At 34.6% G+C, this 24,471-nt stretch overlaps 1 protein-coding gene across 1 annotated transcript in view; it reads left to right on the plus strand.

Moving 5' to 3' along the window:
• GMDS (GDP-mannose 4,6-dehydratase) overlaps nucleotides 1-24,471 on the plus strand; it is a 714,528-nt gene that overhangs the window by 154,972 nt on the left and 535,085 nt on the right. The gene's annotated exons all lie outside the window — the stretch shown is intronic.

Genomic DNA, 24,471 nt, shown 5'->3' on the forward strand with positions numbered 1-24,471 from the left:
ATGGACTTACTCAGACTCACTCTGAGCTCCATCACCAGGGCAGCAGCTTGAATGGCACTGGCTGCATACAGGGAGGAACTAAAGTGTCTGGCATCAGGGAAAGATCTGGGTACAGCTTCCTCCCAGACAGAACTATAGGCAGCAGCCATTGTTCCTTTTCTGAGCCCTCCCCCACAGAGCCACAGTGGCAGCATCATATCTGAGTCTACATCAACTTGGCTGATATAGTTAGCCCTGCCCTGACGATTAGATAAGGCAGTGTCCCAGCCAATTTATGGGCCCACTGAAGCTGATAACAGTAGCTTCTCCATATGAATGGCTGGGCTAGGCTCAGGCTTCAGACCTTCCTAAATCTGCTGAAATAAGCAACAGTTGATCCAAGCCCTCCTTCCTCTCGAAGGCCTGGCACTAGCAGCAGCCATCTGCAAATCACTTTATAGCTTACACCAGAGGGCCCCAGACAACACAGGTGGTGGCTCACATTGTCCTATACCACCTGGGAAACCCCAGAGCCTGCACACCTAGTGGACCGTTACAGACCATGTAGGAGCACCACCACCCAACCACCTCCACAAGCTATAGAGGGAGGTGGTTGCTGGACAGTGGTCACAGCCAGTCCTGACAGCAATCAAGACTCAACTAAAAGAGGAAGAAGTACTCAGCCCACACAGAGGGCATACCTTGAGCACCCAGCTTGGGGGATACGGGAGGCCATGTTCCTGGACCTTACAGGACACCTACTACATTAGGCCACTCTACCAAGACACGGAGTCAAAGCAGCTCTACGTAATACATAGAAACAAACACAGGGAGGTTGCCAAAATGAGGCCACAGAGAAATATGGCCCAAATGAAAGAATACAACAAAACTCTAGAAAAAAAACTAAACAAAATGGAGATAAGCAATATTATCCAATGCATAGTTCAAAACACTGACAATAAAGATGCTCAAGCCACTTCAATAGCATAAAAATGATCCAATCAGAAATGAAGGAGACATTAATTGAAATAAAGAACAATTTACAGGGAATCAACAGCAGAGTAGATGAAACCGAGAATCAAAGCAATGATTTGGAACACAAGGAAGAAAAAGACATCCAATCATTCAGTAACAAAAAAAATCCAAAAAATTGAGGAGAGTGTAAGGAGCCTCTGGAACAACTTAAAGTGTTCCAACATTCGTATAACGGGTGCCAGAATGAGAAGAGAAAGCACAAGAAATTGGAAACCTATTTGAAAAAATAATGAAAGAAAACTTCTCTAATTTGTTGAAGGAAATAGCAGTATAAGTCTAGGAAGCACAGAGAGTCCCAAATAAGTTGTATCCAAAGAGGACAACACCAAGACACATCATAATTAAAATGCCAAAGTTTAAAGATAGAGAGTCTTAAAAGCAGCAAGAGAAAAATAGATAATTACTTACTAAGGAGTTACCATAAGACTGTTGGCTGATTTCTCAAAAGAAACTTTGCAGACTGGAAGGGACTGGCAAGAAGTATTCAAAGTGATGGAAAGTAAGGACATACAACCTAGATTATTCTATCCAGCAAAGCTATCATTTAGAATTGGAGGGCAGATAAAGTGCTTCCCAACAAGGTAAAGGTAAAGGTAAAGGAGTTCATCATCACCAAACAATTATTATGTGAAATGTTAAAGGGACTTATTTAAGAATGAGAATAAGATAAAAACAATGTACATTAAAGTGGCAATAAATATATAACTATCAACAGTTGAATCTAAAAAACAAACTAAGCAAACAAGCAGAATAGAAACAGAATCGCAGATATGGAGAACGTTGGAATGGTGGCTGGTTGGGAGGGAGTTCCGGTGAAATGGGGGAAAAGCTGAAGGGATTAAGAAGTACAAATTGGTAATTACACAATAGAGATTTTAAGAGCAAGTATAGGAAATGGAGTTACCAAATAACTTGTATGCATGACCCATGGACATGAACAAAGGAGGGAATTGATCACTGGAGGGAGTTGGGGCTGCTGGATGAATGGGGCAAATGGGGAAAAATTGGGACAACTGTAATAGTACAATCAATAAAATTCAAAAAGAAGCATTTTATTAAAATGTAATTCGATAAAACTTATATTTGAATATTAATTTTTGGTATCGGTTATATCACTGGGGAAAATAATATTTTTGAGTTTCAGTAATATATTAAAAATAACACAATAACTATTTTATTATAAGTAGTAAAAATCATTGCAAGAAAACCTTTTTAACCTCTTGTCTCCTCAGTATGATACAGCTAATGCTGATTTCTTTCCCTATGTTCAGATTATCTGGTAGTCTATCTACCACTCTTTAGGGGTTTTTTTGTTTTGTTTTGTTTTAATTTGGGAATAAGTTGCAGTAAACCTGAGAAGCCCATCCCCAGTGTTCTAACAGTTTGTTTAATTCAAGTTTTTGTTGCTAAATTGTAATGCTTACTTCAGTGAGTGAAATCTGAAGCTAGGGGTGATATTGCATCTATTTAGACATTTACTCAGTGAGGGAAGTTATTGGAGCTTTGAGATAAAAGCAGATGAACTCTTAAAACAGTCCATAAAATCTATAAGTATTTTTACTGTTTGATGAATGAATTCAGCAATATTATTTCAGAAGATCTTGAAGGTGATTTGTTATTTACTTTCTATTTTCCATATCTCAACTTTGGGCAGAATGGAAGCTATATGCCTATTTTCTATCTCTGATATTTTAAGGTAGAAATTATAAATTGGATAAAATGAAAGCAGGTATAGAACATAGAGGAACATAGTTATAAGCCAAGTTTTTCTTCTTTTAAAGATTTTATTTATTTATATTTAGAGAGAGGGCAAGGGAAGAGAAAGAGAGGGAGAGAAACATCAATGTGTGGTTGCCTCCAATGCACTCCCTGCTGGGGACCTGGCCCGTAACCCAGGCATGTGCCCTGACTGGGAATGGAACTGATGACCCTTTGGTTTGCAGGCCTGTGCTCAATCCAGTGAGCTACACCAGCCAGGGCTATAAGCCAAGTTTTGTTATTGATATCCAATTTAAAAATTGAGTGTAGATCTTATAATTGTTCTCTGAAATATTAACTTTGAAGGATGGCTACATATCAATCAACGAAAATACGTCTTGTATTTTTTCTGATGTCTCAGAAAAAAAAAATTAACTCCTTTCTTAATCGCTGATGATTCAGTTCTATATCCAAGCTTAAGCTTTGAGCTGTGAAAGTTATTCAGGTTAGAGCAGAGCTGTTTTTCTAAATGATTCTCAATGTATTTTCACATTTTGAAGGGGTATCATGCATACCATACTTTGAGAAATTATCACCCCTCTGTTCTATAGAGGAACAGTGACTTTTTATCACTCCAGGAATGAAGACTTTATTTACTCCTAACTGAAGCAATCAGTCCATCTTTCACATTATAATTTATCTGGCTGTTTCACCTTCCTGACCAACCATGAGAGTATCTTCCAGACAAAACAGAGTGTTTTGGAATGAATGCACTGCTGTTTAATTTCCTTAAGATTAAGAAGTTTCCTCTGGGATTGTAGATAGTTTATCATCTCTAAAACCTATAAACTGGCCTGGTGTAAGGTGCAGGAAATTTTATAAAGATTTATTTATAAAAGGCTTTCCCACTACCAAAATGTTTTTGTAGCTCAAAAAATCCGATCTACTTTCCTTACCTTGAAGTGAGCCTAATAGTATCTGGTTATCTGTCTAGGGTGATTGTACTTTAAGAATAGAAAGCACAGGAGATTGAATTGACTCCTTCTAAACTGCTGTGTTTGTGAAGTTACCTGTTTTTATTGTGTTTCACCTGCTCCCAATGGCTGGTTAATTGGCAGAAATGGTAGTTAATTGAATATGAATTTTTGCTTATAAGATAATTTACCCTTTCAACAAATATTTGCATGCATGGTAAAGTGGAGGACACAAAGACGTGCAAAACCCCCTTTTGTTGTGGAGGGTCTCAACTTTCATAGGTGTGGTGCGTGGCAAATGACAGAGGGTGCTACTAGTATTTGGGTCTTTAGAGATGATAGAAAGAAATCTTCAGTTTGAGGGAATTACACATTTTGTCAAGGAGGTTTAGGAAGGAAATTTATAGACAAAGTTAGTAGGAACTGGTAGTTAAAATGGAAGTAATAATATAAGGTGTAGAATCAGAAGTGAAGTGAGAAAACTTGGGGCATGCTTGCAATGTGATGAGCATTCTAGATTAGCTGAGCAAAAAGTTTGTTGAGGAGAAATGTGAAGTAAGGCTAGGTAGGAAGTTGGGCTGCATTTGAGCAGCTTCCACATGTTTTTGAACAGGGGAAAAATAGATTCAGAGATGAGTTTTATAGGTAAGTGTCTTGAGGTAGGGCTTCAGAAGACCTAGGAATTTTTAGATGAAGATGGTGGCATAGAATTGGGAATGCTGAGAGTGAAACCAGATGCCTGATAGAGCTGACCCCTTTGCTGGCAAGATATGGGGAGCCAGAGAAGAGGGAAAGTGACACTTCACTGCCCAGTGAGCCATGCACTCAAGGAGGAGCTTTTGGAGTCAGGAAGAGGAGATGAGGAGTTCCCTCTTGGAAACATTCTGTTGGCAGTACTGGAAGGACATTCAGGTGAAGTGGGTCATGAGATAGTTTAAATGTGTTGTGAGGTTTGATGGAGATATGGGGTACAGAGATGTAAATTTAGCTTTGGGAGTTCTTGAGATGCCAAGGCAACAGCCAGAAAAAGAGGAGTTGAAGACTGAAGATTGAACCTTGGGGACATCCATGTATTTATATTGTGGAAGGAGCGAGAGTAATCACTAATGACAGGAAATGGGAGATGGAGAGGCAGGATGGTAGAATTGTGTCACAGAAGGAAAAAACCTTAGGCCATTTCAGGCAGGAAGGGGCGCCAGCAGTGCTAGGTAGTGCAGATGCGACTAGGAGAATGAGCGCCAGGAAAAAATCATTGGCCTGGGCAGTTAGGTCCGAGTTGATTTGTGACTTCAAAAAAGATCATTTTAGCGATGTGATAGAAGAGTTAGCCAGGGTGCAGAGGGTTTAGAAGTTAAGGGGTTACGAGGGAAATGGAAATTGAGTGAAGTGTTTTCTAGAAATATCTTGAGACAAGGGAGAGAGAGAATATGATAAAGCTTACTTCCCCAGAATTCCTGATTTATTAGGTCTAGAGTGTGGTCTGAGAACTTCAGTTTGTAGGACCTGCCCAGGTAATATTGCTCTTGGTCTGGGGACTTCACTTTGAAAACTACTGATGTAGTTTCAGGTTTCTTGGTTTATCCATATGTGATGCAGGGTTGGGGAAAGGTAGTTTTATAGTTGCAACACAAATAAATAATACAATAATTAATAAGCAATAATACAAGAATAAACTCTGTGTTTCATGTACTCACAACTATAGACCTACTTTTGCCCTACCCTATATGCGCCTTAATGCATTCTTCTCAGACCTTCTTCATTTAATGTATCAGCTTTAGAATCTGATGTGGTAAAACCCTGTTCTCTGCCAGTTAATGACTGTGAGCTTTTAAAGCCTAAAATCATACCCCTGCAATCAGCAATGACAAGAATGGAAAGAATCTAAAGACAACCCAATTCACTGTAAGTTTATACCAAAATTCTTCACATTTTAGAAAACTTTTTCTAAGCAGTGTGTAGTCCATGAGAATAAATACTTCTTGGGTACTCCTACTGTTTTAGGAGAATAGTATGAATATAAGCCATTGTCAGAATCTCCTTTAAAAGCTCATGGTCTGTGCCACTATTTCTGCTGTGATACAATGTCAGATTGATTCTTAGTCATGGAGAGAGCGGGTGCGAGCAGGGGCTGGCATGATGGCAGCTGGTGATGACAGACTGCCGGGTCGCTCTGGAGACGTTTCTATGTTCCCTTGCAACTCCTAAGCTCTGTGCATTGAGCTGCAGTTGTCTGCCTGTTCTATAGCAGCTTGTTAGGTATTAGGATGGAAAATACACATTTTTTCCTTATAATTAATTTCTGTATATTAATCAGCTTTGTAGGATTTATTACATTCATAGACAATAGTTTTTAAGCCATAGTTCTTTCTGACAATGGAATGCTTGCAATAAGGTTAAATAAAATACATTTCTTATTATTTGGTTTGGAACTCTTTTGAAAGAAGGTTCTAATATTAGCACATTTTGTATTTAATTTTGAATCCATGACTTCTAGACTGGGCATTGTTTGTGTTGGCTTCTCTTTGCACAGAATAAAGTCTTCTATCACTCTCACTTCTCATTAATTTGATGTGGGCTATGGTATGCTAAAAGTAAGAAAAATAAAATAATAGGAAGTTGGTCTGGTTTCCTGTAGGAAACCAGTGAAGATGAAATTGGTTCTTGGAATAAACCCACAGCAGTCTGGGAAATACTGGCTGAAGACATTTTTCTGAATCATAAACAGAAAAATTATGACTCATGAAGTGTAGGGCATTGAAAGGCTAATTTGATTGTATGGGGAGAAAGTGACAGATGACTGAAATGTGCTGGTTATTAAAAGTCGTTAAACCTGGCATGATGACATCATTCTAGTAGGAACAAATTATCCAATATATAGTGTTGCCCATATTGATGGGGGAATGTTTTGGAGCCTGCTGTATTGTTTTGGTTTTTTTCCTGTGTAAATAATAGTGGTTTTTAAAATTAATGTCTGTCTTAAATTTCTTATCTGTTCAGCATTCCTTACTCTCATGTTTTTGATTTTTCTACCATTCCACACGACTGCTTTGATAATCTCATGTCACTATCGAAGTCACAATTTTAGACTAGATCTTTCTACGGTAAATGTTCAGTCTTACTCCTTTCATCTCACAATGTCATGTTGGAATTGCCTTTATTTTTTTCCAAGAATTAAAATTATGCTATCATGAAATGTCAGAGTTAAAAGGAATCTTAGGAAGAATTTAATGTAATTTTCACTTTATAAATGAAGTTACCTGCTCAAAGCCACACGTCTGGTTCCTGGCCAATTCAGGCCTGGGATATAGATCTTGATATTCCACAGTTTGTTTTAAAGACTATGGGTGGGGTGGAGGGATGGGGAGAAAAGGCATACAACTGTAATTGAATAACAATAAAAATTAAAAAAAAAAGACTATCCAAGAAAATGATTATCTCCACTAGTAGTAATTCTAATGTAAGATACCTTAAGAACTTCCTTTCTCTAAGTATCTGAGCTTTTTCTTAAGCTTATTTTTCCCCTTTGTCTTTAGTAGAGAGAGGAAGTCATTTTGAGTAGGATTTTAAAATTCCTTTTCAGTGTTGAAGAACATTATTGAGTCGTCATTTAATTTTCTCTTATTCAAATTGAATAATTATATACTTTTCTTTCATTTTCTAACTCTTTAATATCTTTATTGCTTTCCTTTTCAATTCTATATAAATTATCTGTTTCATTTTGTTTCATGACATGGGAGGCATAAATGCTCAGGTGGTAAATTGAGATGTGGCCAAGTGAGTGGGAGCAGGACTTTCTATTCTAGTTGTGTGGGGCCAGTTAGTAGATTCTGAACATGGAAGCACAGAGGAGCTGAATCTAAATTGTCCTCATAGTGGTACTTCCAGCCCAGAAAGCTAGATACGAAGCAGAGTTGATTGTGAGCCAAGTACCTAGGGTAGTATCTAGGCAAAATTAGAATCAGGGAGAGATGAGACAGGAAAACCAGTTCAGGGAATGAAGCTAGGCATGAATACATGCCTGGGAATTAAGGAATGGCCCCTGGGAAGGGGACTGAGCAATTTTAACCTTAGTTAAAACATTGTCATCTCCAGTGGTATTTTCCTGGCTGGTCCTGAGAGTTGAAATTTATAGCTGGAGCACTAATTCCCATATTTATCTCCAGGAAGCCTAAACTTCTTGTGGCTGTTCTAATTCAGGGGAGGGAGGTGGGTGACTAAATGTATTGGGAGAATTGCTTATGGTGAGGAAGAGCAGGTGCCTAGGTTGAACATCTGGTTAGTGCCTGAATAACCCAGTTATAGAACAAAATAAAATTGTAACACAATATGGCCCTTGACTCTGTAATTATAGCAAAGGTACGGTGGCCTATTAAAAACCCAGAGCAGACAGTGGAGAGGACTGTTCTTCTGTGTCCTTGCTCATTCGTTTATTTATTTTGGATCCCAGGGAGCCTGACGGAGAGGTGTGAGTAGAAAAGGAAAATGAGGACTGGGCAGGGGCATAGCTATTGCTGTTAGAAAGGAAACTGTCAGAACATCCTTAAATCTGGCCACGCATCCACACAATTGCTTGTTAAGAGTTCATTCCATCAAGTTGTGTTAGTACAGCTGTCTTTCTATCCATGCTGATTGCTACATTTTTACCACGGTTTGATGTACAAAGCGGCTCACAGAACACTGTGATGAGTGTTGAGTAGATGACTCTGTCATAGAACAGAGGGGAGGTAGGTTTTTACGAGACACTGTAATATAGGCAAGAGTTTTCAAATCAGGGGCACACATCAGAATTCCCAGAGCACATTCTAAAACTTGAGATCCAGGTCCACCGCATAACCTGGGCTTGGTGTTGAACTGGCTTCAGATCTTGGCCATGTCACATACTAGCTATGTGACTTTGGCGGAGTACTCAGCTTTTCTCAACTTCCATTCTCTCATCATAAAATGAGCACCCACTTTAGGGTTGTGGATCCCATGGGCCTTTGCAAATGCTTTTGATGGTAGTACTCTTTCCTAGGTATCCACCTGCCTCATTGCCTTAATTTTTCCCAATTTTTGCTTAAATGTCAGCTTCTCAGGAAGGCTGTCCTGACCATGCTATTTGCAACAGTAACTCTCCTGTGAGTGGCTGCACTGTTAGTCCATCCTGAGGGAGTAAAGTAGGCTAGCAATAAATGCTAGTAGGAGCTAGGGCAGAGGGGGGCAGGAAAAGCAAATTGGCTATTCTCCTCTTCCACGATCCCCAATCCCTGTGTCCTCTCTGCTTATAATTTAGGCTAACATAAGGAAATTATCCAGAGAAGTGAATGCACCAAGGTAAAACTGTGAGTCAGCGTGCCATTTATTGCTACTTCTGCCTGAGATGGAGGCCTGCCCTTTGCAGTAGCTGCTGTTTGAAATTTTGTGCAAAAACATTTTCTTCATTCATGTGCCTGTAGTTTCTGCCACTGAAAATTAACTTGTTATGACATATTATAAAGGGGAAAATGATGTTTTGGAGCATTGTTTTTTTTGTGAAATGGGCCATAGAATTCTGAGGTGAAAGAGATCTTGGCAATGAGCCAGCTCAAGCCCTTATTTCACAAAGTGCTGCCCGGAACTTTCATTTGATGAGCAGCAGAGCCCGCTATCTAGGCTGGAACCCAGATCTGACGCCACTTGGTTTTCTTGTCATACTACTAATCTGAGAAGACCAATGGGTGGTGTGTCACTGAACTATGAGGGGAAGATAACACAAGACTGATGTTGAGGTTTTACCTCTCTTGTCATTCCCGCTACTTATTATAGTGAGGTAAGGTTTCGATGCAATAGATTGAAATTAAAAACGTTTTTCCTTGCTGGAGGGAACTGGTTATAATTAAATACCATATGAGTAGTGTTTACATAGCTAGGAAGATCCCCAAATACAATAATGCAAGGTGTAATGTTAACACATCAGTGATGAAATTTGTATATAGAGAACATAGAAATCCATAGTACTAACTCATCAGGAATAATCGAAATTTTTTTGTGTTAGGATAGTTCAGTTCAATTCAATATAAAATTTTTATACTGAGTGCCTATACTATTCTGGTGTATAAGTTTCCGTAAAGGCTGTGGAAGGCAAATAATTGCTATTTATGTAATCAGAAGAATCAATAACTTAATAACCAGAATGAGTAACTTGTTCCTATTTATATACTTAGTTTTTAAGAAGAAATTGCCAAGACAGTGACATAACTATACTGTCAATTAACCTGTTTTAAGATTTAAAAGTAAATATTTTGCCCTGGCCAGGTGGCTTATTCAGTTGGTTATAGGGTAATCCCAATATGCGAAGTTTGCGGGTTCAATCCTGGTCAGGGCACATACAAGAATCAACCAAAGAGTGGAACAACAGATCTACATCTCTCTCTCTCTCTCCCTCTCTCTCCCCCACTCTCTCCCTCTCCCACCCCTCCTTCTCTCCCTTCCTTGCCTCCCTCCCCCCTCCCTCCTTTCCCCCCTCTCTAAAATCATTACATAAAAAATTTAAATAAAATAAATATTTAAAAAATATTACAAATACATTTGTGTTCACATATTAATATATATATACATTATAACTTCATGGGTTTCTAAACCCATGGGTCTCTAAAGTAACTTTTTTCGCTTAATAGATATATAGACTTATGTATTTTATGAGTTTTAAAATACTCATATCTTCATAGATAATTCTTATATGTCCTCAGCACAACATAAAATCACTCTAATTTGTTAGCAAATTATTAATGTTGAAATTATGCACATACCTATGGGCAGAGGGCTTTACTTGGTAGAGAACAATGAGCTAATATCCATGCATATACAGTAATGTGTCTATTTATGGAAAAATTAGCTGTCTTACCGGTTTAGTGTGTAAGGTGAATGCAGCAAATATTGGATGATTTTACTTTCTATAGATAGATTGCTTGGGTGATATAAACCTCTATGCTTAAGTAAATTGTGTTTTTGCTTGTTTTTGTTCTCCTTGCATCTATTTCTTACTGATTGATCTTGTTGTCTGTCACCTGTGTGAGCATAGTACCTGTGATATTTAATAAATTTGGTAACTACTTCTGTTTATCACAAGGTGAAAGTGCAATAGAAAATATTTTCATAATTTAATGTTGTGCTTATAGTGCATGAACTGCACTAATGTAAATACGGCGTACCCACCCCTCTGGTTCTTACTGAGAAGGTTAGCATTTTTTATCTTATATTCATGATGGCAAAGTGGGACTGTGCACTGCTGGTGGGTCCCCTGTGTCATCTGGCTCAAATTCTTCTTGGAAGTCTGTTATGGATTTGAGCAATTGAATTCAAATCTAAAACCACTTTAAAGTTCTTTATAGTCCATTAAGAATTTATATGAGAGAGAACACTCTATGAAAGTTCTCCTTTCCCTGTTCAAACAGATTGTTCTGTTTTATTAGATCTAGGTGGTATTGTAATTTTGATAACAGCTAATAATGTTTGGAATTTTGCTTATAATTAGTGGACCACACAAAGGTATGTTTGTTGGGTTTTATACTTTTAATTCACTTACAATAGTGGCTTGTCTACTAAATAAAACGCAGAGTATTATTTTAGCTTTATAACAATTAAGGTAAAATTAGTACAAATAGCTAAATGTACATGTGTATCTTAACATCAATTTCTAGATATGTTTATAAATACAAATAGTGAACAAATAGTAAGGTAGTGCAGGCACTGTGAGTGAAACTATTTGTCTTGAACTTTTAATAAGGAATGGAAAGGTGTTTTGGGATTCCCAATCAGATGAGAATATGTAAGTTGAAAAGTTAAAATGTAGACATAACATCTGGTTTAATACCACAGTTAGATGTATCTATTCCTCTCCCAGCAACAACAAACAACAACAAACTTGTGTGCAAATGTAAGAATTTAAACTTAATAGCTCTTTTAAAACACCTAATAAAGTTTGGTCTCAAGCATGATTCCTACTTTATCCTTTTAGTTCAAGTAGAATTTATAAAATTCTCTTTGTTAAAGTTGGATCCTTAAAGTTGAAATAGTAAAATAGAGTGGAACCTTTTCTATTTCAAAGAAATTTAATGCATAAAGTGTTTTTTATTAACTTTTACTCTTTGTCATTGATTGGATACCTTACCAATGCCAGCAAGAAATAAATTGTAAGAAAATTGTTTTTATTTAGATTTTCATTTTTTGAAAAATTTCTAGCATCAAAGAAAGTAGATTTCATTATGTTACTCCTTTAGTAATATTCACATAATGTGTCCATTGTTTAAGGATGTTAATAAAAAATCATCCATGATTAATTTAAATTTCCTTTATTTACAAGTAAATATGCATGCAGGCGTGGTTTTGCTTATTGAATTATGTTAAGTACATTGTGTTGGTAGCAATTACGATGCAGTTATTGTAAATGGCAAACTGATAGAGGGAAGGCAGCCTTTTCATTTTGTTATATCAGGGTAAAACCTTTCCCTGCATCTCCTTTCCGCTCCCACTCCTATATATTTTATTGGTGCCAGTTTATTTAACAGTAAAAAGTGTGTTAGAAATCAGTAGTATTGACAAAATAAGCCTTTAAAGAGCATTCTTTAAGACTATTAACACATCATTAGTCCTGATTGGAAATATCAGTCTTTATTACCTTTACTCTGTGGAGTAATTGTTTTTTATTATTATTATTATTATTATTATTATTATTATTCCCATAAGTTCATACTGGACTGTTTTCCTTGTTTGTTTGTTTGTTTTTTTGACACTGACATTTGTCAAGACAGTTCGGAGCCAGTGTAGTCCACACTCAAATGGGGAGGTTGAGAGGCTCTTTTGTATTCCGACATAGTTCTCATCTTCCTCAGAAAAGAAGCATTTGAGTGTTTGACAGAGATTGGTTGATTGTTAGGTCATGATATTAGAGTTATTGGTCTTTTAAATAGTGTGAGTAAGTACCTTTTTACCTGATTGGTTTACATTTACTTTATGTTAAATATTATGAAACTGTATTGGCTTAGTGACAATTGAATCAAATCATTTGGCAAGATATTTAGGTTATGACTTTGCAAAAATTAGCTTATATTATTGTAATTATTTAAGTGACTTACAACTTCCACTTTTCGTGTTACCCGTTTTCCAATCATAACTATAGAAGTTGCCATATTGGCTAAAATTATATAATGTCAAAAGTATTGGTTTTGGCTAACGTTAAATAATGTATCTTCAGTACTCTTTCAGTTTTAGAAAGTTACTTCACAAAGAAATAAATAGAAATTCCTGGTAATCTTCTACATTTTTTGTGGAGAAACAAATTATTCCTTAAGTTCCCCTTGTCATCTGTCTATAGACATGATTCTTTTTGGAAGGGGAAGTTTCTGGTGCTTAGAAGAGTGTCGTGCTCTTTTATACATGTAGATGGCAGCAAAGTGTTACAAGACAGCGGAAGTCAACCTTGGAGCTGTAATAAAAGATGAGTAACAGTATAAACTGACTTCTATCAAGATAGATGCCTGTGTGGTGTAGCTAAACATAAAATAAGAAAGAAAGCCACTATTGATAAGACAATAGTATAGGAGAAGGAAGAAGGCTATGAAACTATAATACACTGAATTTCTGGACAAATCCCAGGTGGGAAAACTTAATCTTTTGAGGTTTGGCATCCACTCCTATAAGATGATAGAAATCAGCCATGATAATATGCGTGTCAAAATAAAAAGACAGTGAAGAGCTGGTGGGTGGTAGGGAAAGGGGGAAATAAAAGAGAAACTTTGCACAAGTTGCAGCGGCAAGTAATGGCCTGCGGATACTGTAGAGTTTAGTCCGCATGTCTCCTTAGTTAAGCAAGTTACAAAGAGGAAATGTCAGTCCCCGAATCAGGCAAACATTCCATGGGAACATTTGCTCAAATGTCAGCATTTTAGAAAATAGAACTGCAGTCTATTATGGTCTGGTCTTCATGCCGGATTTACTATTAAAAACACAAATGCAAATATAATTTTATGTGTTAATTAGCATTTCTAAATAATGACATAATCACTATAAGATATTATAGCCATTGTAATTAATATTTAATATGAGTCTGTTTCTGAGGACCTTTCTGTGGCTTCCCACAAATTTCCAAAGTAATTTTCAAGTTTTGAACTGAATTTGGTGAAATTGCAGACATGAGGATCTATTGAAATGAAATTGTATGTGTGAGAAATCTGAGATATGGAAACATGTTATAAAAGAACAATTTATAACATGTTCTGAGCTATCAAATCATGTCAGTGTCTTACTACTTATAAACATAATAAGGGTTCCTTAATAACTCTAGAGTAGTGGTAATAGAGTTCAGGAAAACATTTCCCGTGCCCTTTAGTTTTTTTCTGATGTACTCTCTGGCGATTTAGTTCCATAGACTAATCTCTGTGTCACAAAATTGATTCCAAAGGTGTGTATAACAACTTGCTCAAATGCAATGTCTGGCAAGTCTCTCAGTGACAGCAACTTATTTCTCACATAATTATTTTTTTTTAGTAAATTTGATATCGTAACAACCTTTTCCCTCATTTCTGGGTTCAAAAAATAACACTTAATGTAATTTATTTCTCATACTTAATAAAGGCTTACTTGAGAGTATATTGCTGTTCACTCTGTAGCTGCTTCAAGCAAATAAGGTTAGGCGGGAATGTGGTTTGTCGGGGGTGAGGTGGTTTCCAGCCCCATTTACTGTGCAGTGTAATGGGCCTCAGTGTTGTTTTAACGAAGCATAAAACATATTCCGGTTGCTGCTTGTTACTTATCAGTGATTGAATGAATATACTGTGCCACATATTAGTAGAAAAAGAAGATACATACATATCTGTTCTGCTTTTCTGTTCTAAACAATCTATGGTGTTAATTTTGATTTGTATATATACATAAGTCTGTGTTACTCTAATATTTTTAGTAATATTTTCAGTAGTATGGGCTGTATAAACATAAGAACTAAGGCAAATTCAAACGAATCAAAATTGGAATTTGATTCAAACATGTAATTATTTTATAATTTTGTAGGCTTTCATTCTCATTAAGTGGAATTTTATACTATGAACTTAAGCATCATTTAATTCTTAAAACCAAAGTCTAATGTGTTTGAATTAGTCACAGCTATATATAAATTTCTTTATAAATCATTTAAAAATATCAAATATTTGTTTCAGAAATAGATATTAATATATATAGTTTGTTTTAGATTAACATATGCTCTTTGAAAACAACTTTTAACCAGAATACAATGTTTTGCAGGTTACGGTATACTTTTTCTCTTAGAAATTTCGTTCCTATTTGGCAGTCATTAGACTCAGACTGCGCTTTCTCTTAACAGGATATTATCATGCAGATTATTTATGGGACCGGTTCACCACCACACTTTTCATAAAAAGGACAGCATTGCAACACCACTTCCTCCAACTGCTTGGTTTCAAAGAATCATCTCTAAAGTAGGCAAATTCAACAGAAGAGCATTGTTTTAAAACTTAAAAAAAATCATTATACTGATTTTCTTAATGTTATTAGTACTGACACATCAATTTTCCCTGTTAAAATGTAAATATTTTACATAACCAATTAAATATTTAACAATTAAATTTTTTCATTTTGCTTATAACCTTTTAAATGGATTTTAGAAAGAATTTACACTATAAATAATATTTATACATTTTTTAAACTAGAAAAACAATGTATATCAGTTATTTTATTGGTACCTTATAGCCAATTGTAATTTGTGGTGGCTTTACATTTAAAAATGACTAAATCTTATAAAATCTTAGATATTTAAAAAATTTCCCCCAATATAATCACAGCTTGAGTATTTTTCCTAATTGTGTTCACTTTCATGCAATTAAGTAGTATTCCTGTTGATCAATAAAGTAGAGCATACTCTATTGTTTGGAATTATATTGTTAAAATATTAGTACTTGTAATTCTTAGCTTTTCTTTATTATTATGTCCAAATTGTGCTTTTTTAAAAAATCGATAAAAATATTTTTAAATATATGGATTTTTAAAAATTATTTAAATTGATAGATGAGACTATACTCTCAAAGCATATTTTTCTCTGTGATCATTGTTTTTCATGGAGTTTAATAATCAGTGGAAATATTAATTTAATATAAATGCCTTAATTTCTAATTTTGGCCTCAAATTTATCCTTTAAAAATTCCCTTTTCTTTTTTATAGGATGCATCTTTTTTTGGGGGGGGATTGAACACTTAAGTTCATAAATGTATCGCCTATAGTTATATTCTTTGAGAGATGATTTTCCACAGATTAGATGTGCTCTCTTATTTTGTGGGACATTTTTTTATGTCTGGTCCTCCCAACCCCTCTCTCTTTCAGTTTCTTCTTGAGGATGCCACTTACCAAGCTGAACAGCTTTTATGATGATGAGTCTTGGTGGTGCAACTTTATTTGCGTAGGGTCCAGAGACAGTCCATAAAATACAAAAGCCTCTACTGTGTGAAATATTAGCTTGTCATTTTTTTTTCTGGAGTTTTCTCTTTTAACAAGGTTCATGGAATCTTTTTTTTTTTTTGTATATTTCTCACGCTCATTCTGAAAGAATTTATAGATACATCATTTGGGAAAAGATATATTTTCACTGACAACATAAATGTCTCTGTTACAGTTATTTGGTGGGAGATTTTAAATTGCAAACCAGGAAAAACTCATTCATTATAATGTAGCATAAATTTTATTTAGTATTTTTCACATAAATTTCTTAGTAAAATTTGACATTTGAACACTTTCATATTTTTATATCATTTTCATAATAAAATAGAAGTTTACAAAGAGTTTTGAACGTCTTATTTCCTTGCATTCTTAAAGAAAATACTAATACAATTGAAAACTTTTAGTCAAATAAGTCTCTGAATAAGAATTACATTTCTGTGTACCACCACAGCAATACAGTTCAGAGATTTAATGCCTGCCTTTTCTTTCCAGGGGATTTCACTGTCTCCACTCTAGGAATCTTAACTCCAGATGTTAACATGACAATTGTGTAGTGTTCTAGTCACATGTTTGCAGGTTTAAAAAAAACAAATTATCTCTGTGACCTGATGCTGTTTGTGGTATCTTGACTTTTCAGTTATATAGATTTTGTTGCTGTCATTTACTTTTTATTTTCATTTGCATTATAAATATAAGTTCATAAAATTAAATAAAATAGTTTGTGTGCAGATATTTTAATGGAAATACACTATGTTACTGAAAATACTGATTGTTGAAACATTTAAGACATTAAGAAAATATGCTTAAACATGGCAAATGTCTGAAAATTCACAAAATGTTCATATCTTAGATATTTGTATTAAATCTAAAAGCTAACTATATGATTGACACATGAACTAAGGATTCACTATATTGACAATTTATACATATTATTTATTTAAATCAGTTTTAATTATATAATCTATAATTACAACCTAATTGACCTTGTAACTGTGATCAATATATTGAAATGTGCAACATTGTAAATGCTAGCACAGGGCATTTTTTTCTTTTTGAGAAGAAATAAAAGGAATTACACTTGTCAGAGTCTTTGTCTTTTTAAGCATGTAAAGCAAAACTTATGGGAAAAAACATATAACTTCTCAGGGCCTGGATTTCCTTATCAGTAAAATGGCGTGTGATTCTTTGGGAAGTAGGAAGAGTATATGTTCTCTAAAATCTCTTTCACCCCTAAAATTGTTTGATTCTATGATATGTTTTTACAGTGGTATTATGTTTGTTAGTATTAATTATGTGTCTTGTTTAATCTAAATATGAGTGTTAGTAAAAACTAAGGTTGAAAAGTTCAAACAGTTTCTCTTAAAAACCATACTATTGGGGAATAATAGCCAGATTTTAGTATATAATGGTTTTCTCAAGAAATATTTGAAATCCTCATTTAAATTAGGTTTATACCTTTTTTAGAAATTTAATACAGAATAGTGGAAACTCTAGGATGGAAAAAACATTACATCCAGTTTTGTCAGTAAATACAGACTGAAGTTGAGTGACCACACTGTTGCCATGGGAATGTCATATCTAGAGGAAATTAATATATGAATGTTTTCTATAAAATGGAAATTTGGATGAATAAAGTAAGTTGCTCTTTGAATAATGCATTCTAATTTTTCATATGTATGCATTCTTATAAAATAATTCTGAGGCATATAAATAAATAATAGGTGTCAGTTTTAGTTTGTTTCTAAATTTTACTTTAGTAGTTATGTCTCTATTTCTTACAACTTTTAGACGGTTGCAGTAGAATCTTATGTACCCAAAATTTGCTTATCAGAAAAAAATTAACTTATTTTTATGCCCTGACTATATCAAATATGCAGCTTTTAATTATGGAAACTAAGCTTCTAAATATTGTAAATGACTTTCATTGAAATACAGCTTTCCATAAACTTCTATTTAGTGAATTGTTTTTTGCTTTTGCAAGGTCAGGGGGTGGGGAAGGGATTTGTTTGGAGAAAAAAATTTAAAATGTGTGTTTGATTTGTAGTTTAATAATAGATTTTGCTAATTATCAGTATTGGCTACTCTACTAAGTGCTAAATGAGACTTTATAATAGGAAATGTAGTGGTTAAATATAGACAATGATTTCAGAAAACAAAAAGTGAAAGTTTAAAAAAATGTATCTTTAAAAGATAACATTGTACAAGTTGTACTAGCAATCCCAAATTCATCATCTGGCAGAAAAAATGATAATTAAAAGTTTTACTTTCAAGATGCTTATTTTTTGTTAATTTTTATCTGAATAAGGAATTGCCATTTATTCCTAGCATTTATAAAAGTCAGAAAAAAGTACTACATACTAATACAACCATGTCTTTTCTTTTAGCTATTATTGTATTTAAATATTATATTCCCAAGTGAAAGATTCCAATATCATGTTATAATAACTAGCATAGAGTCAATTATTTTTAGCTCATCCAGATTTCTTTTTCATTTAGTATCATTTCATTCATTCAAGGTGGCAAACTTATCTTTAGGTTTGTTTTTAAAGCTTATTACCAATCTTATTTTAACCCCAATTAGGGCATTTCTAAATTATTTACTCTGAGCTTTTTATAAGTTTTCTTATATGACTTGTGGAAATCTTGAAATTTTGTGCAGTAATTGCTATAAGTGTATCTCAAGTAATCATGTAAAAATTAGAATTACTCCATATTTCTTGTATACAATTAAGAATTTGTTTCTAAATGAAGTTTTAGAAACAAATTTGTACGTAATTTCATTTCTTGAAATTACGTACAAATTCTTAGATTGGTTTTTAACTTTTGCCATCTAAAATGAAAGCTAAAAAAATTTCAAATAGAACATTTTGACTAAATTTTCATTATTTCAAGAGCAATTATAAAAATAACTGGTGTAAATTATTTTATTTTATTTTTTTAAGATTTTATTTCTTTATTTTTAGAGAGGGGAAGGGAAGGAGAAAGAGAGGGAAACATCGATGTGTGGTTGCCTCTCCAGCGTGCCATACTGGGGACCTGGCCTGCAACCCAGGCATGTGTCCTGACTGGGAATTGAACTGGCGACCCTTTGGTTGACAGTCTGGTGCTCAGTCTATTGAGCTGCACCAACCAGGGCAACTTTTTAACATAATTCTAGCTTATTTGGTTTTGCTAATATAAAGAAGTATTTAATCAGCTTTATATTGTTTTCTCATGCTTTTGGTAGCTTATTGAAGTTTTGTATTTGTTTGTTTATTTGTTTGTTTCTTAAGCTGTGGTAGGAAATTTGGAAAATGCCTGAAGAGTAGTTATAGATTGTAATTAATGACATAATTTATTTATTTGAATTTTTTGTTGTTGTCAATATTTTAACCATCTAGACTAGTGACTATGGTCTTATAACTGGAATATCCTCATCTAACTCCTTTATCTTACATAGTAGATAACTGAAGCTTAAAAAAAAAAAAAAAAAGCTCCTTGCCTTGGGTTGCCCTAGGTCAGAGCTAGTTTATGTGGGGCAGAACTGGGACTGAAGTTAAGGCTTTGTTACTCTTTATTCAGAGCTAAGTCTTCTCTACTCATTGCTTCTTCTCACTTGCCTTTTAAAATTATGACATGGGTGGATTGCTTGACATGGATTGATTCTTTCAAAGTCTTTCCTGTGTAATAATGATGGTAACGATTTCAAGAATTTGTCAGGGGCCACTAATACATGTTGGGACAGTAGTTTAAGGGGGAAAGGTGGATTTATTACTAAAAAAACTCATATTAAAGCCAAACATAATTTACACTCAGTTTCATCCCTTACTACCTGTCCATTTTTTATTTAAACTTCCATCCTCTTTCTCTTTGCAGTCTGCCTCCTCCTCCTAGCCATCTTTCACACTGCCGCCCCCTTCAGCAGCTAGGTGGTAAACTCAAAGAGCTGTTACAGGCCTTGACTGGAACTATCTGTTTTGCTCTCTCTTAACCTCAAAATCAGTAGACCAGACATTATTCCAGGGTGTGTGTGTGTTGGGGTGTGTGTGTGTGTTGGGGAGTGTGTGTTATGTATACACTTACCAATAATAGTAAAATATAAAAATAAAAATTTTGAGATTTCAAAAAATTAGGGATCTCTGGAAACCTCTTTTGGACCTCTCAGTACTTTTGGAATTCTTCTTTTATTTATTACCTGGAACTTGCAAACTTGTATGGTGTTTTTTATTTTTCTGTCAAATAGCATTATTTTCTTTGTATTTTACTCATTAAAATAACATTCAGATGAAACCTGCTAAATAGATTCATAGTGTCTGTCAATACTATACACTATGTATCTGTCTTTAGTAACTGTCTTTCAAAAAAGGTAAAAAACTCATTCTTTGACTCTTAAGTATATAGACATTTTAAAATATAAAACTTTCACTCACTAACTTAAATGATCTTTAGGTATGTATATACAACTAAAATATGAAGTTGATGCTGGCTTTTTATGGCATGTATTCATTGTGACTTGATTGGGATTTTAATGAGATAACAGTACTTTAGAACTGTTATCCATCTGTTTGAGTTTGGAACTTCCCTCTTTGACACAGGTCAAATTGGTTTGTACTGTTACAAGGCTAGTGAGAAATTATTTTTCCCCTTGCTTTGGATTAACCTAGAATTATTGAACATTATGTGAACTTCAAAGTTAGAGAATCTATTGAAATATTTATTAGAACTAACCATACATTGCTATTAATGATTTTGAATTACACTTGATCTAGCAACATCTGTTACCCAATTTGTCATTTTTGTCTTTTTTTTAAATTAATATTTCATTTATTTATTTTTAGAGAGAGGGGAAGGGAGGGAGAGAGGGAGAGAAACATCAATGTGTGGTTGTGTCTCACATGCCCCCACTGGAGACCTGGCCCGCAACCCAGGCATGTGCCCTGATAGGGAATCGAACCAGCAACCCTTTGGTTCTCAGGCCAGTGCTCAATCCACTGAGCCACACCAGCCACTGAGCCACAGCAGGCATCATATTTGTCTTAAAATGGCATACCATTGATGTCGTTTCCACTATATTATTAACATTACAATTTTTATTTTGGAAATTGACACATTGAGTGTTTCCCTTGTTGAGTTAAGCTTAAACTTTGCTCAAGTTTACAAGTGTTTTGTGTTTTCTTAAAATATAAACAAATTCTGATAATGAAAGAATAATCAGTTAAATATATGTATTTTTATCTGTAAGTCATAAAATATACTTTATTTCTCTGTGCAGATCTGCTACTTAAAGACAACCTGATGTGTAAAATGTTAATTTAGAAAATTAAGATGATAACTTTTAACTGTAAAATGAATATTTACCTTATAAAATCATTGATTTGGGTTTTTTAAATAAACTTTTATATTACTGTACTGAATACTAAAGTCTGTACTTTTACTCCAAAAATGAGAGAACAATTGATAATGTCATAGCTCTGATTAATACTGGAGTCAAACTTTCTTTATATGGTTACTAGATATTCTGGTGTTCCTTTTCTGTGAAACAGCTCTTCCTATCATTTGTTCAGTTCTTCTACCATTTTTATTGCTGATTAATAGGAATTTCTATAAATCTTTTATCAGTTATATATGTTGCTGATACATTCTTGTAATTTGTCACTGTGATGATAATTTTATCTCTGGTGTCCTTCTCTGAACATAAATCTTAGTTTTTCTTTGAGGTTGAATCCTTTCTAGGGAGTGCTTTATGTGATTTGTTTGAGAAGTTCTCTTTTGGATGGCATATTTTGTCTATTAAGTTCCACAGTTGCTGGGCATCTTTTTCCTTCTTTAAAAGTTGCCATCCAATACATCAGGTATACTGTTGAAATGATTCATACGTTTGATACGTTTGGTAGAACAAATGAACTCCAAGGTTCCTTCCAACTCTACAATTCTGAGATTTTATTATATGACAGATAGATTAAAAATAAAGGGCTGCTTGGTATAAAGTATGCACCAAATTTGAAAGAAACACATTGTATTTCATTGAATCTAAGATATCACTGATTTTCAGATATATCATTATTTTATGTTATGTATTATTAGAAGTCTAGTTAAACTATGTTACAATTTTTTCTTATCACTTTAAATTATTTTATACTTATTGAAAAGCTCATTTGGATTTATTGAGACATGTATTTGTATCATATTTTCCTTTTGTGCACATACCACAAGCAAACTGTAAGTGAAATAAACTGTTACTTTATAAGAAAATCGAGAATTGCAGACATTCGTCCAGTGACAAATACCTGCTTAAGTTAATACTAAAGTTGTGCACCAGTGTGTATTTTAGTTCCTTTTGGTGTGAAGTAACCTCTTGTCTTACTGCTGAATGATCGTGTCATTAGAAGTGAGACGTGTACTACCTGCAATGACAGCGTGAAGAATAATGACCAGCTGTGCACATGTTCAAGCACTGGCGATTACAGCACAGCCGTCACCTGGCTGGCCGCGGTTGTGTGATACCGTGGATTGGAAGGTGCAGGCTGATTTTATACATATTAACATGTGAACAAATGTCTTCTGCAGAGTGACTGATATTCTGTGCTGTGTTGTAAAGCTAAATTCATGTGTTCAGTGCTTTGCGGGAGTGTGCCATCTGCTCTACAGTTTCCAAATTACTGCAGGAAATAACCATTGCCTTATTTTTAATGAGAAAATTCCACATAGAATTCTGCTTTATTATCAGTGTTGGTATAGGGGTGGTGCCTGTTCTGTACCTTCATTGGCTTAACAAATCACTAAGTCTAGAAGTTGGAAGACATTTTACAGGGAGTCAGATTTTGTCTTTTATGTGGTACAGAAGTCTTTCTATAGCTTCCCAGACTATAAGTTCATTTGTGCTTCTGTCTGAACACTCGCAGTCATAGAGCCACCTGCTTTTACTGGCAGCCTGCTGATTGTTTGGACTGCCTTCGTGTCAGAAAGGTCTCTGTAGTGAACCCAAATCTGATGGTTTTCTATCTCTATTCCACTGATTCCAGCTCTCCCAGACCCCCAAACTACACCAAAGTGTCTATCTCTCTTTTTGTATGATTGCAACTTAAAAGTTTGAATATTGACTCAGATCTCTCCTCCTTCTTCTCTGAGTACTCGGTTTATTAATGTCCCTTGTAGAATATGGGGTGAGTAAACCAGGGCTACCTACCGTCTTCTCTTTTTGTGCAGTCTGGAATCATACTTGCTTTATTGGCCGTCATTCTATGCTGTTGAGTAACAATTAAAATACCTAAGTTTTTCTCAGCTATTTGGTCCATTAGCTGTGTTTTCTACTGCCCTACTTTTATAGTTTAATATTTGCACATAGTGGAGTATTTCAGAGGTAGCTTTTATTAAAATTTTATTTATTAATTTATGTGAGAGAGAAATAGAAACATCAATTTGCTGTTCCACGTATTTATGCATCCATTGGTGCATAAATTCTTGGGTGTGCCCTGACCGGGGATGGAGCTGTATTGGGACAGTGCTCTAACCAACTGAGCTCACCTGGTCAGGACCCAGATTCACCTTTTATTAGTTGCCATCTTACAGATTTTTGTATCATATTATAGATCTAAGTGGAGTTCTTCCAGTTGTGATTACACAAATTTAAAAGCTTTATTTGGTTTTACTGTGTCCAATATAGTTGTAATCATTTCTAGCACTATCCATTTCTGATGTGCTCAGCATGTTTTCTAATTATGTGTCCACTTTACAATTGTGTGTTGAACAGAACAGGCCTGAGCAGAGAGCCCTTTTTGCATCCAACAAAATCTTCCCCATAGATGTATGTTTACATTGGTCTTTAGCTTCCTTGGGTAGTGGTTATTTAGCCAGTTTAGACTCTCCCTGGTTGCTCACAGGGTCTGCATTTTATTATCCCATCTGCATGCATATCTTGAAAAACTTCACCAAAGCTTGAAGATTATTGGGAATTGTCACAGGATTGTTTCCTGAGAAATCTATTGTACCTTAATTACTGTTTTCCCATTATACCAAGTCTTAACATTTTTTTCTTTGAAATGGAATTTTATTTTTAAATTACCAAAGTAACAGCATTATAGCATATTTGGAAAACTGAAAAAAAGTTATCTAAAATCTTAATATTGGAGCCTACATTTTGCTGTTTTGTTTTGTTTTTATTCCCAATCTGTTGACTTATGTAAATCCATAGTAGTTGTTCAATTTTGTATCTTATTTTAGAATTAAATTTTATAAAACAATTCTTTTTACAATAAGCAGCACTTTAATAGTTCCATAATCTTACAGGAGTCAATTTGAAAAATGCAGAATTATTTTTAACTTTACATTTATAATGAGCATTGTAATT

This window comes from Desmodus rotundus, chromosome 3, assembly GCF_022682495.2.
Source record: "Desmodus rotundus isolate HL8 chromosome 3, HLdesRot8A.1, whole genome shotgun sequence".
Lineage (NCBI taxonomy): Eukaryota > Metazoa > Chordata > Mammalia > Chiroptera > Phyllostomidae > Desmodus > Desmodus rotundus.